At 44.1% G+C, this 10,675-nt stretch overlaps 1 protein-coding gene across 3 annotated transcripts in view; it reads left to right on the top strand.

Moving 5' to 3' along the window:
- The first annotated feature begins 223 nt into the window (after nucleotides 1-223).
- MARCHF1 (membrane associated ring-CH-type finger 1) overlaps nucleotides 224-10,675 on the top strand; it is a 248,096-nt gene continuing 237,644 nt past the window's right edge. For all 3 annotated transcript variants that reach the window (XM_063335298.1, XM_063335296.1, XM_063335300.1), the window contains exon 1: nucleotides 224-359. The gene's annotated coding sequence lies outside the window, so the exon portion shown is untranslated. The remainder of the gene's footprint in view (nucleotides 360-10,675) is intronic.

Below are 10,675 nucleotides of genomic sequence, written 5' to 3'. Positions count from 1 at the left end.
TCACAGGAAACGCAGAAACCGGGTGAGGGGAGGGAAGAAGAGGGTCGGGGGGGGCGAATCCCCCAGTGTGAAACTCTGGGACCACCAGCCTGTGTCCCCCCCCGGTGCTGTTACCATGCGAACGGGCAGCGCCCCCCCCTTCCCCCGACACGCGAGAAGGGGCGTGGCTCGGGGGCGTGGCGATGACATCATGGGGCGTGGCGGTGGGCGGGGGCGTGTTGGAGCCGGGGCGGGGCTGCGGGGCGGTGGCGGGCTGGCGGCGGCTCGGGCGGCGGGATGGGGCGGAGGGCGCAGCCCGGCGGGCAGCCTGCCCCGCCGCCCCGGCGCCCGGCTCCCTGAGGCACCTCGGCCCGCCGCTGGTGAGTGGGCGGCGGGGGGGGCGGCGGGGCAGCTGCTGGGTCCCGGGTGCTGCCCTTTTTTTTGGGGTGGGTTGGGGTTTTTTCCCTTTTTTTTTTTTTCCTAGGTTTTTTTTTGTGCGTGTTTTGTTTTATTTGCTTGGTTTGTGTTTTGGTTTTTTTTGTTGTTGTTTTTGGTTGGGTTTTTTTTGGGAGAAGCGCATCAGGGCACCCACGCGGGTTGCTGTTTGCGGGTGCCGGCAGACAGCGAGGTTTCCCGGCAGCTTCTCGGTTCACCGTTCCCTCGGGCCGGCACTTTGTCGGTGGCCGGTCGGGAGCAGCGGCCGTAGCTGCCCCCGTTCCCTCCGCCTCCAGCCTCCGCGCTGCTGGGAGAAATCCCCTACCGGAGTTTCTTTTGCTCTGCCACCCCCTTGCCCCAAGCCGGGGACGGACCCCGGGAGGGAGCTGCCGCCGAGCGCCCGCCCCGGCCTCCCGGTCCCCATCCGAGCCGCGGGGCCGCCGGGGAGCGGGGGCTGCCGCGGGCATCGCGGCTCGGGCAGCGCCCTCCCCCCCGGCGCACCTCCCACCCTGCGAGGGACAATTTCACGTTCTCTTCAAGCTTAACACCGGGATAACCGCAGCTTTAATCTTAAGGCTTTTCTGAGTAAGCGCGGCACGTAGCGACTTGGTAACAAGAGGAAAGCAGGGTTAGGAAAACCTGGCTTGGGAATGCGGGCGAACTTACTTGTCCTTTGTTTGTAATAAATTTTTCAGCGGTTTTTATTTTTATTTTTTTGTTTTTGATGATGCTCTGTGCGTGGGAAGGGGGATAGAAGTACCAGCCCTTATAAAATGAGACCGTAAAAGCTGTGGAAATGTGAACGAAGGTGTTGAGGCGTCCACCGCTTCAGCGCGTCTCGCTGGGACTATCCAGCCAACGTTCCGCTTAATCTGGCAGTTCTCCTCACTTTTCCTCTATCCCGTGTATTTTGCACGGACTTCTGGGGAGCATAAGCGTAAAATGCCTTCTCTCGCTTCTTCCCCGTCTTCCTCTTGTATTTGCAAGTTGTGGTCACGAATGACTCGAAAGGAGGGGAACACAACCCTGTGCTTCAGTGCAATTTAAATTGTCCTTATTGCCGAACAGAAAGGTAATGAACTGCCCTGTATTTCTCCTCCTCTGTTTGAAATGCTGCAAAGTTCGATTTATCTGACTGTGTGTGGAGATCTGCAGATCTGATAGTTATTGTAGTGTGTTTTCTTAAATCCCTATGACCGTGGCACGGATTGAAGGAAACGTACAAACTAACGTACCGCCTGAGAGAATGAGCTTATTTTGCAGAACATTTCCTTTTTAATACTGAACGGCTAATATGGACGCTGCCACAGTACTTCATTAAAAAGTTGAGAACTAATTAGCTGTTTCTTACGGCTAGAGTTCCAGATTTTAATTAGAGTTCCTGTCTTCAAGTTTAAACTGATTAAAGTAATGCCAAAGCCACTCTGGTTATTTTCAATGTTTGTTTAAAAAAAGAAAGGAAAGGAAGAGTAATTTTAAGCAGTTTGAACTGCATGTTGGAAAACAAACCCTTCTGTTTGGGGTTCTGTCCCTGAGCCTGCTGGGTGTGGGGGGTGAGAAGATGCGTGTTGTGTGCATCTTGTATTAGAGTGAGGAAGGAAACTGATTAATGGTGATGAAACTTACAGGTTTGCTGTTTGCAGGGCATTGGTTTCAACAGGAAAATCGCAATTTGAAAAGGAAAATTGGAATGTGTTAACTAACAAAGGTAGCACTGGATAATCTGTGAGCATTCAGGTGCATTTCCCAGTGTTCAAACCACGTACAAGGGTGTGTTTGGACATACAATGATGCCACTTCCTAATAATACTAGAAACTCTGCTAGTGTCTAATATTCCTGGCCAAACTTACATAAAGCTGTCATGATGATTAAATATTGTCCTCCATTACCTTCTCTATTAATCTCCTGTGCATACTTCTGTCTTCATTCTGCTGAAGAACGGTTACTTGCTTTAGACTTGAAAAAGAAAATTCAGTGTATGGCTCATTCATGAGTACCCTGCTATATTTTTAACAACTTTCTTACCCTTTTTAGGTGTTTGAGAGATTTTCAAATTGATAATTCCCGAGGGAGTTGTTATGATGATTCAACTTGCATAGTGGGTTTATTCTGAATATTTCACAGCGCTCTTGGCACTCTTCATGGGAAGAGTTTAATGTTTTTCTCACACTACTAAGCACTTGTGACAAGACTTAGCAATGGGTGCTTTAAAATCCCCAAAATGAGGTTTTCTGGAAAATGCGCACTAAATGAATGACACCCTTTTAAAGTGCACAGATGGGTCAAACTTGAGTGTGCTTGAAACTGTCCCATATAGGACGGACAGCTGACCTTAACTGTGTCAACTTGATTTATTTCAATGTTCGACCCAGTCAGAGCTGTGGTAATCCTCATGTCATGACAGAAAGTTCTCTTGTCTGTTCAAACATTTAAAGGATTTCTTTTTAAAAATTAGTATTATTTTAATAGTGACTGAATTCTGTGCAAAAGAAACTTCTTTCCTTGGGTGTTAATTTGACATTTGTAGGTATTCGCATTCAAGGCACTCAAATGCTTTGGTGTCAGGTATGCTGCCAATGAAACCTTTATAATTAAATCTCTTAAGTAAATGTGACTAATTTTTCCGTACTATGATTATTCCATATGTTTGTTAACTACAGCTCACATCAGCTAATATGATGTCAGGATGGATAATGAGATAAACTGTCACCTTGGTTTTTATATTTGACGTGGGATTTCTATATGTGACTGCTGCAATTAAGTGTTTTTAATATCCTCAGAATAATTGTCTGGCTTTTGACAACTGGCCTTTCTTTCGTGGAAGAAGCAGGTTCATGCACTAGGAAAAACTATGTGCAAACACTAAAGCATTTATTAGATTTTTAGAAGATTTTATTAGCTAGACAGTCCTGAGAATCCTTACATGTGATCTAGGAACAAAATTACCCAAATGTGCCCCGCTGCTCCTCCAGGGTGAGGAGTGCGGAAACTGGAAGTTTCTCTGTAGCCTGTGGCATCTTACTGGAATGGTCCAGCTAGGAGTTGATACATCTGCTGGCAGTCTTTTCTCAAGATGTGTCTATTTCCTTGTAATTTTTGTCCTTTCCTCGTTTTTCCAGTTATTGCTGGCTTCTGCTGCCACAGCCATGCTGCTGTCAGATGCCTGTTTTCTAATTTTGCGGCCTTTTTGCATTGCTGCCTGACCCCTTCGAAGTTTTCAACTTGAGTTTTGTTTGGTTCCTGTATTCATATTATCCATTCCTTAGTCCAGTAGATCCACCAAAAAAAAGGATCTTTAAAGAGAAACATCTTGTTACGTGAAATTAAATCCAGAATAGGCTCGTCATCTTAACAGCAGTGCAAATTCAAATAATGACTTAATAGAGGAACTTAAACCTTTTATGTGATGAGAATAACCCTGTTAATTATCAGGGTTAATGAGGTGCATTCCTTTAAAGTGAACAGAGTGATCACAGGCCAAAAAAAGGACATCTCTTCCACTGGATGGTATTTTTCCAAATCATTGGTAATTGAAAAGGAGATTTTCTTCCAGACAGGCGTGTGATATTGCAACAGTTTTTATCAGTTTCTTCAAGAAAGAGGAATAAACACCTATTTAAAAAGTAGGCTGTATGATTCAAAAAGTCAAACCAATATTAAATAGTAAAATAACTTTACCTTGTTTTGTATAGCTATCTTGTTTGACAACAAGACATATGCTGAAACTTAAATCTCTCTAATCAGAGTTCCATGATTTGGAAGTAGTAGGGAGTTTGATGTTATTGCGTTATTCTGTGTTGTTTCACAGCTCTCTAGGGTATTTAAGTGCTACTTGTCTCATGTAGTTCCTTCTATGGAATAGTTTGTGGGATGCAAAGGAATTACAGGTGCTTCGGGCAATTGCAGTGCGGCAGTGCTGTCCTGTTGGTTGTAGGACAGGTGTACAGGGTCTGTCTTGTCCTGTATTGTGAGAGGTGTTGGCAGCGGTGAGCTGCAGAAGGGTATAAAGTTAATTTCAGCCTAGATGACTATTGAAAAACAGTTTCTGATTTTACAGTGAAGATGATACTATATTTATAGCTCTTCTATAATCTTACAAAATGAGTGTTTTTGCACAAGAAGTGTGGCATCCAAGGCGTCAAAAGCATTTCTGGTAGCTTGTGTGTAGGAAGAGTTATAATCCTGCCGAAATTTTGTCCCAAATACCTTTGCTTGTCTGTTGCCAGATTTCTTTGCAGGAATGTCTCCGGAATTGACCCATCTCTGTCTGTCTGTCCCTATGACACGTGAGCGTGGCTGCCCTGGGAGGTGCAGCACAACAGGAACCCTCAGCTCGTTAGCTGCCACCCTGAACGGGCTTGGCTGAGCTCTTAGTGCTTTGGAGTGAGGTAGCTGCCTGTGTTACGTGCTCGCGCTCTCTCTCTCTGTCCGTCTGTCCTCACAGGCAGTGCTGAGCAGGCGGTTAGAGGCAGTGGTTCTTTCTGAATCTGCAAAAATGTTCTGTGAATGTGCACCTGCCCATCCTCTATAAAAAAAAAAAAAAAAAACAAAAAAAAAAAACCAAAAAACCAAAAAAAACCCCAAACAAACAAACCAATAAAGGAGAGCAAAGAAAATGGAGCTAGATGCAGCAGTTACTGGAAATTTTAGGATAAAGAAGAAAGGGTGGTTTAGTGGTATGTAAACTTTTCTTGATAACATAAGGCGTGGCGGTGAAGGAAATGTGGTTTTACTGTAGATTACTCATAGGCAGTCAATGGTAGCTCGAAAATTCTCTAACTTTTGGCGGTTTTAGTTTATAAAACTTAAATCCCTTATTTTTATTCCTTTAAAAGGCAAGTAATAGCTTGGTATTTTTATAAAATGTGAAACAATCATTAAAACTTCATATTAGGCAGAATTGAGTGCAATTTTGCAAAGCCAAACTGTATGATATTAAGTTAACTTTCTTTCATTTATAGCAATGTGATCATGCTTTATAGGGAAAAAATGGTAGTGCAAACCCTCAGACTTCAGTGGAATAAAATATATAACTTTAGTCTGGCAGATCAAGGAGGGTAGTATGTATTGGGAATGTTTCTATGATTGCCTACCAGCAACTAAAATCCAAGTTCGGACTATGTGTACCTTCAAATGGACTTCTAGGTAGACAAAATTAGATGTCAAACATGATTTATGAAAAAAGGTTATATAGTATTTGACTGTATTACAATATTGGGCTATGTGGGACGTGGTGGAAAATGTGGGGTGCAGAGTACTTCAGAATACTGAACAGCTTAAGTATACCTAATCTGTTCAGTGAGTCAGTTCGAGAATCTAAAAACCAGAAGCTTGCTTCGTTTGTGATCCAGAGCAACACTCCTCCTTGTCTATTTATCTCCATTGCAAAATTAAGTTCTTTAAATAAGGTAGTGGTCACTGACTGATTTCCTGTAAGGCTTTCCATTTTCCTCAAAGGAACAGTTTCTCTGTCTTTTTTGATGTCTGTAAAAGCATTGCGGTTAGTTACTCCCTTGTGTTGTGCTCTGTTTTTTTACTTCATGTTGCGTTACCAGCTGTAGAGGGGACAAACTGGGGAAGGGAAGTGGCACCACGGTTCTGCAGGAACTTGTGGAATTGTAATCATTGTGGTATCGTGTGGTTAGGGCTCCCAGTGAGGATATGTAAGGGACAGCTTCTGTGCACGTCATAATTGTTTTGGTCGTGTTGGGTCAATGAGTGAAAATGTGTTTGAGGGCAATAGAGTACTATCCCAGTTTTCCAGTTTCTGCCCTTCAGCTCTCTACAGGAGAGGAGAAGAGATTCCAAACAAAAGCACCGTGAGGGAAAGCCAGGCCATCTTTGCAGTCATGGGAGCAGCTTCCTTGACCTCCATGGAGTGCGGTTTACGTTATGATGGCTTGATGACTGCAGATCTCATGGGAGGTTGGCTTCTTCCCCCCACCCCCTCCCTCCCTGCCTTCCCCAAGGTATTCTTCTCTGAAACCTTTTCCAGATGGATTTTTTGAAATACCAGTGATGTTATGGAAGAAAAGGATTTCTTTAGCATGGAGAAAAGGTTTAAAGAGGAAAAAAAATATTAATACATTGATTCAGATGTAAAATTGATGTAACATGAGCCATTCTAGGTACATACCTAACCTAAGGGACAAAATTTTGGCACGAGATCAAGTAGTAATAAAATAAGGACTAGGATAAGATTTCTAGCCAATGGAGAAGTGAACTTTTGGAGCTGTCTTCTCACAGGACGAGTGTGCGCATGTGTTACATGGTCAGAGTTTTAAGGGGAAGCCCAAGCCCACTGTAAGACATTGTTGGACTTGGTAAGTGTGACGAAAGGAGGCTGGGAGGATAACTTGGACTGCAGCATTAATCCTGGTGTATTGCTGGAAATCATCGGCTGGAACTCAACTGCATAGCAGAAGAATGTGAGGCCAGCTCCAGCTCTCTGGTTATCAGGGTTGTTGGCTGAATGTGGAATGTGAGTGAGGAAGAAACCTTGCTCAGAAATAGGCTGTGGAGTGAGTGTCCCACATGCTAGCACAAAATAGTGTGTAACAGGACTAAATCTAATCATGCTTTCCTGATCTTTGGCCCTCGTAGGAAAGGGATGATTATGGTTCCCAAGGGAGGGTCTTGTGCTTCAACACTTCCAACACATGAAACTGGCATCAGGCTGCGTGAGCTGGCCTTGCCATGTAACCTGTGAATGTAGGCACATTCTCATCCTGGCCTGTGGTGGACAATATGCTACTTTACCTCATTGCTGCTGCTGCTTCAGGGTCAGAGGGTCTGTGCTGCTGCTTTGGAGAGAAACCTAAACCAAACTCCTGAGTGCCAGCCCCCTTCAAAAGATGTCTGCTGTCTCCTCACAGTGGTGTGGTCTCGTCTGTCTAAAGTCCTTCTGCCGAGTGCTGCCAAACACAGGTCAGCTAATGTGACCGAGTTCTCTTTCTGGGGAGTAGTGAAAATTTCTCTATGTAATAACAGTATCAAATTGTCTGTGTATGTACTAGCTCTACATGTGGGTAAAACAGGCATTAAGAGAGTCAGCTGATGGATATGAGTTTTTGTCAAGACAGATGCTGATAAATGTTTTCAGTCCTGTAGAGTTATGTTTAAGATGCATCTTCCTGGTTTGTATAAGTACATTTCTTGAAATCGAACAGTAAAATCAATGCCTTAGGTTAGTAGAAGTCCTAACAGACAGTGCAAGGTATTGGATGGAAGATGGCATACCTGCAAAAAGGCCAAACTAATTTCATCTCCATATGCCTCTTAAATGCTGGTCTTCACAGCCGGTGGGGTGCAGTATTCAGTGGAGCTCAGAGAAAGGGACTGTCTGTCCAATAGAGGCAAAACGCTTCAAAAAGATAAAAGCTCTTTGATAAATTCTTGCTAGAATGAAGAACTGAATTCAGCTTTGTAATCGTGTATGGATATGCTGAAGTTGGTAAGGTGAGAGACTTAAGGTAGAGCAAAGCCTGAGAAAGCAAATTCTGTCAAGAGGAGTAGGTGGAAATGGTCCCTCTTCTGCAGCCGCACACAGCGGAGGAGGGGAAAAGAAGTAGCTAAACCGTTTTCTTGGTGGGTTTGTTACATGAGCAGTCTCTGCGCTTTGTGAGAAATTGTTTCCTGAATTTTTTGAGTCCTTTGAACTGCATTCGTAGTAATAGTCTACTGATTTTATTCTGTCCTTCTGTGAAAAAACTTTATTACAAACCCTGTTCAGTCAGTAAGTGTTTGAAAATAGCCATGTTTTATTTAAGTAAGAAGAAGAGCGCCTGAATTGCATGTGTTTCTCTTTGAAAGAGAGTGAAAGGCAATGTTACAAAGAATGAATTTTGGCAAGCAGGAAGAAAGCTGAAGAGGAATGACAGAATGTGTAAGGGGCAGTTTTTATCCCTACTGAAAGGGTGGTTGGGGAATTCAAAGAGGAAACGATAAAAAGAATTTCAGGGAGAGGAAGACGAAGGTAAGGTTATAGAAAATGGAGAAAGGCCTAAGCAAACTAAAGGAAAACGAACCTGTAAAATCTGAGGTAGGGGTAGGGTGGAAGTGAAAAGGAGGGGAGGAAATATCTATGATAAGAGGAGATTGATATGAAGTGGGTGAAATGATCTGAGTGGAAAAATAGTGGAAAAGGGACACAATTGAGATATGGAATGAAAGATGATGATCACTGTATGTGGAATGAGAGAAGAAAATCTTGTTTTAAGTGTGTGCTGTGTTTAACTTTTGAAAAGCCTTTTGTTCCCATGTGCCAGGGGAAAATTTTTGGCCTGATCCGGCAGCCCGAGAAGGGGGAGGCTGCCACAGCTCCGTGCCTGGGCCCCAACCAGCAGGAAGGTTGAACGTGTGTTCCCAGTACATATGCCTGCACCTGCTCCAGGTGCTCCACCACGGGCACGTGTGTCCCCATGACCCACCCCAGGCTGGCACTTAAGCCCACTCGCCCTGGTCTCTCCGGAGGCTGGCAGCCAGGTGCGTGGGCTGTCCCACCCCAGTCGCTGCACTCGGGCCCCCGAGCACACATGCATAATGTGTAGAGCCCCCACCCAGGGGAGGAGTTAGAAATGATTTAATAGGGTGATAGGACGGACTGCGCTGATCAGGTGCCGGGCACGGCCAGGCAAGTGAACCAACCAGCACACCAACCAAACTATTCACACGTAACCGGCCCTCTTTATCCACTTACTCATCTGTTTTCTCACACTTGTTACTCCGCAAATCATGTAAATCCATCCCTTTCCTTGCCTTCTCTCCCTTTGGTTCCTCCTGTAAAGAGTCCCCCAGTAAATCCTGTGCAATCCCCAAGTGCCCTTCCCTTGCGTTCTATAACACGTCCCACAGCCCTGGGCGGTGCCCCTTCTGTGTCCAAGAGCTGCTCTGATGTTGACTCATCGTGATGGGTTTCACACCTGGACACTGGGGCTGAGGCTCTCCTGGGACAGCCCTAGGAGGAGTCTGGATGGGGCCTCAGTTCCTCCAAGTCCCTAATTTGCCTTCCTGCCTGCCATTCTGCATCCCTGTAGTCCTCATGGCTTGTGGAGATGGGCCTCTGATTGCTCCCATGATGGGCCTTTGATGAGCTGGGCAGGGTATTATTTGGGCTCCCCTCCCTGCCACTATCTCTCTGTGCCCCTTTTTTGGGGTGCAGGTAAGCTTTTATAATCTAACAATATACAACCATCCTAATTTTCTATGGGAATTTTACAGAGTAAACTTGTGATAAAGATATTTTGTTAAATAATATGTAGGAATGAAAAAAAAAATTGTTTTAGGGCATGTGCTTGCCGTCTCCTTGTTTGGCTTTATGCTGCGGAATACAAAATGTGTTGTATAACCTGTAGGGTCTAGTCAAGTTAGATTTTTATTTTAAAACTTGAAAGGCATTATTCTTCAGTTAAAGGTCTAGTCAATAGCAGTAAGCAACGATACAGGTTATGACACTACTTACGCATCTGTGAGGAATCCAGGTAACAGTAATAGTTACAAGACAAAAATTGAGGGGGTGCTTGTGATTGGCAGTGTTGTAGCTAATGGGATGGAGTTAAATTTTTTTCCAGAATTGCCACCAACATTTATTTATGTATCTTCAAGAATTTAGGCTGCATGTAAAGACTGTAACCATTATAATTACTTTTTTTTAAAGCCATGGTTAAACGTATGCATGTTCTGCAAAGCTGTCGTTAAGATACACTTGAACTCATGGAAGAATGATCATGTTCATCATTGCAACTAGATTTTTCAGTGCCTTAGGACTGGAGGCAGGAGCCTGCAGAGAGAAACTGTCAAGCTGAGTTAGACCCGGCAAAGGGCATGGGAGTAACTAGCACAAAGTTAATCAGATATGTTTCCAAGAGTGGGGATGGGGAAACATTAAAAGTCAGTTTGTCTAAAAACTTAATTGTGCACCACGTTTTACACCAAGTGATTTCCAGTCAGCTACAGGAAAAAGTATAGAAGTATGGAAATGGAAATTAAGGTGGAATCCAAGTGCAGATCCACTGGAAAGTGGAGCTGATAGCTAATTAGGCATTAACAGGGCAGTGTACTTTTTTTTTTTTTAAGAAAGGGGGAAAAATTAATCCAGGCAACTGCAGGATTAGGGTTTTGACGTCAGTGTTATTCAAGTTCTTAAACTGCTTTTGGAGGAAAGGATAGTTCTGTGCATAATGGCAAAAGAAAATTAGAAAAAGGTATTAGGAATTTACCAAAGAGACTGGTGCTAAGGAAGTGTGACAGATCAAAGGCCCC

The sequence above is a fragment of the Chroicocephalus ridibundus genome, chromosome 5, assembly GCF_963924245.1.
Source record: "Chroicocephalus ridibundus chromosome 5, bChrRid1.1, whole genome shotgun sequence".
Classification (NCBI taxonomy): Eukaryota; Metazoa; Chordata; class Aves; order Charadriiformes; family Laridae; genus Chroicocephalus; species Chroicocephalus ridibundus.
Note: the sequence above shows the minus strand (reverse complement) of the source record. Positions and strands in the feature narration are given on the sequence as shown.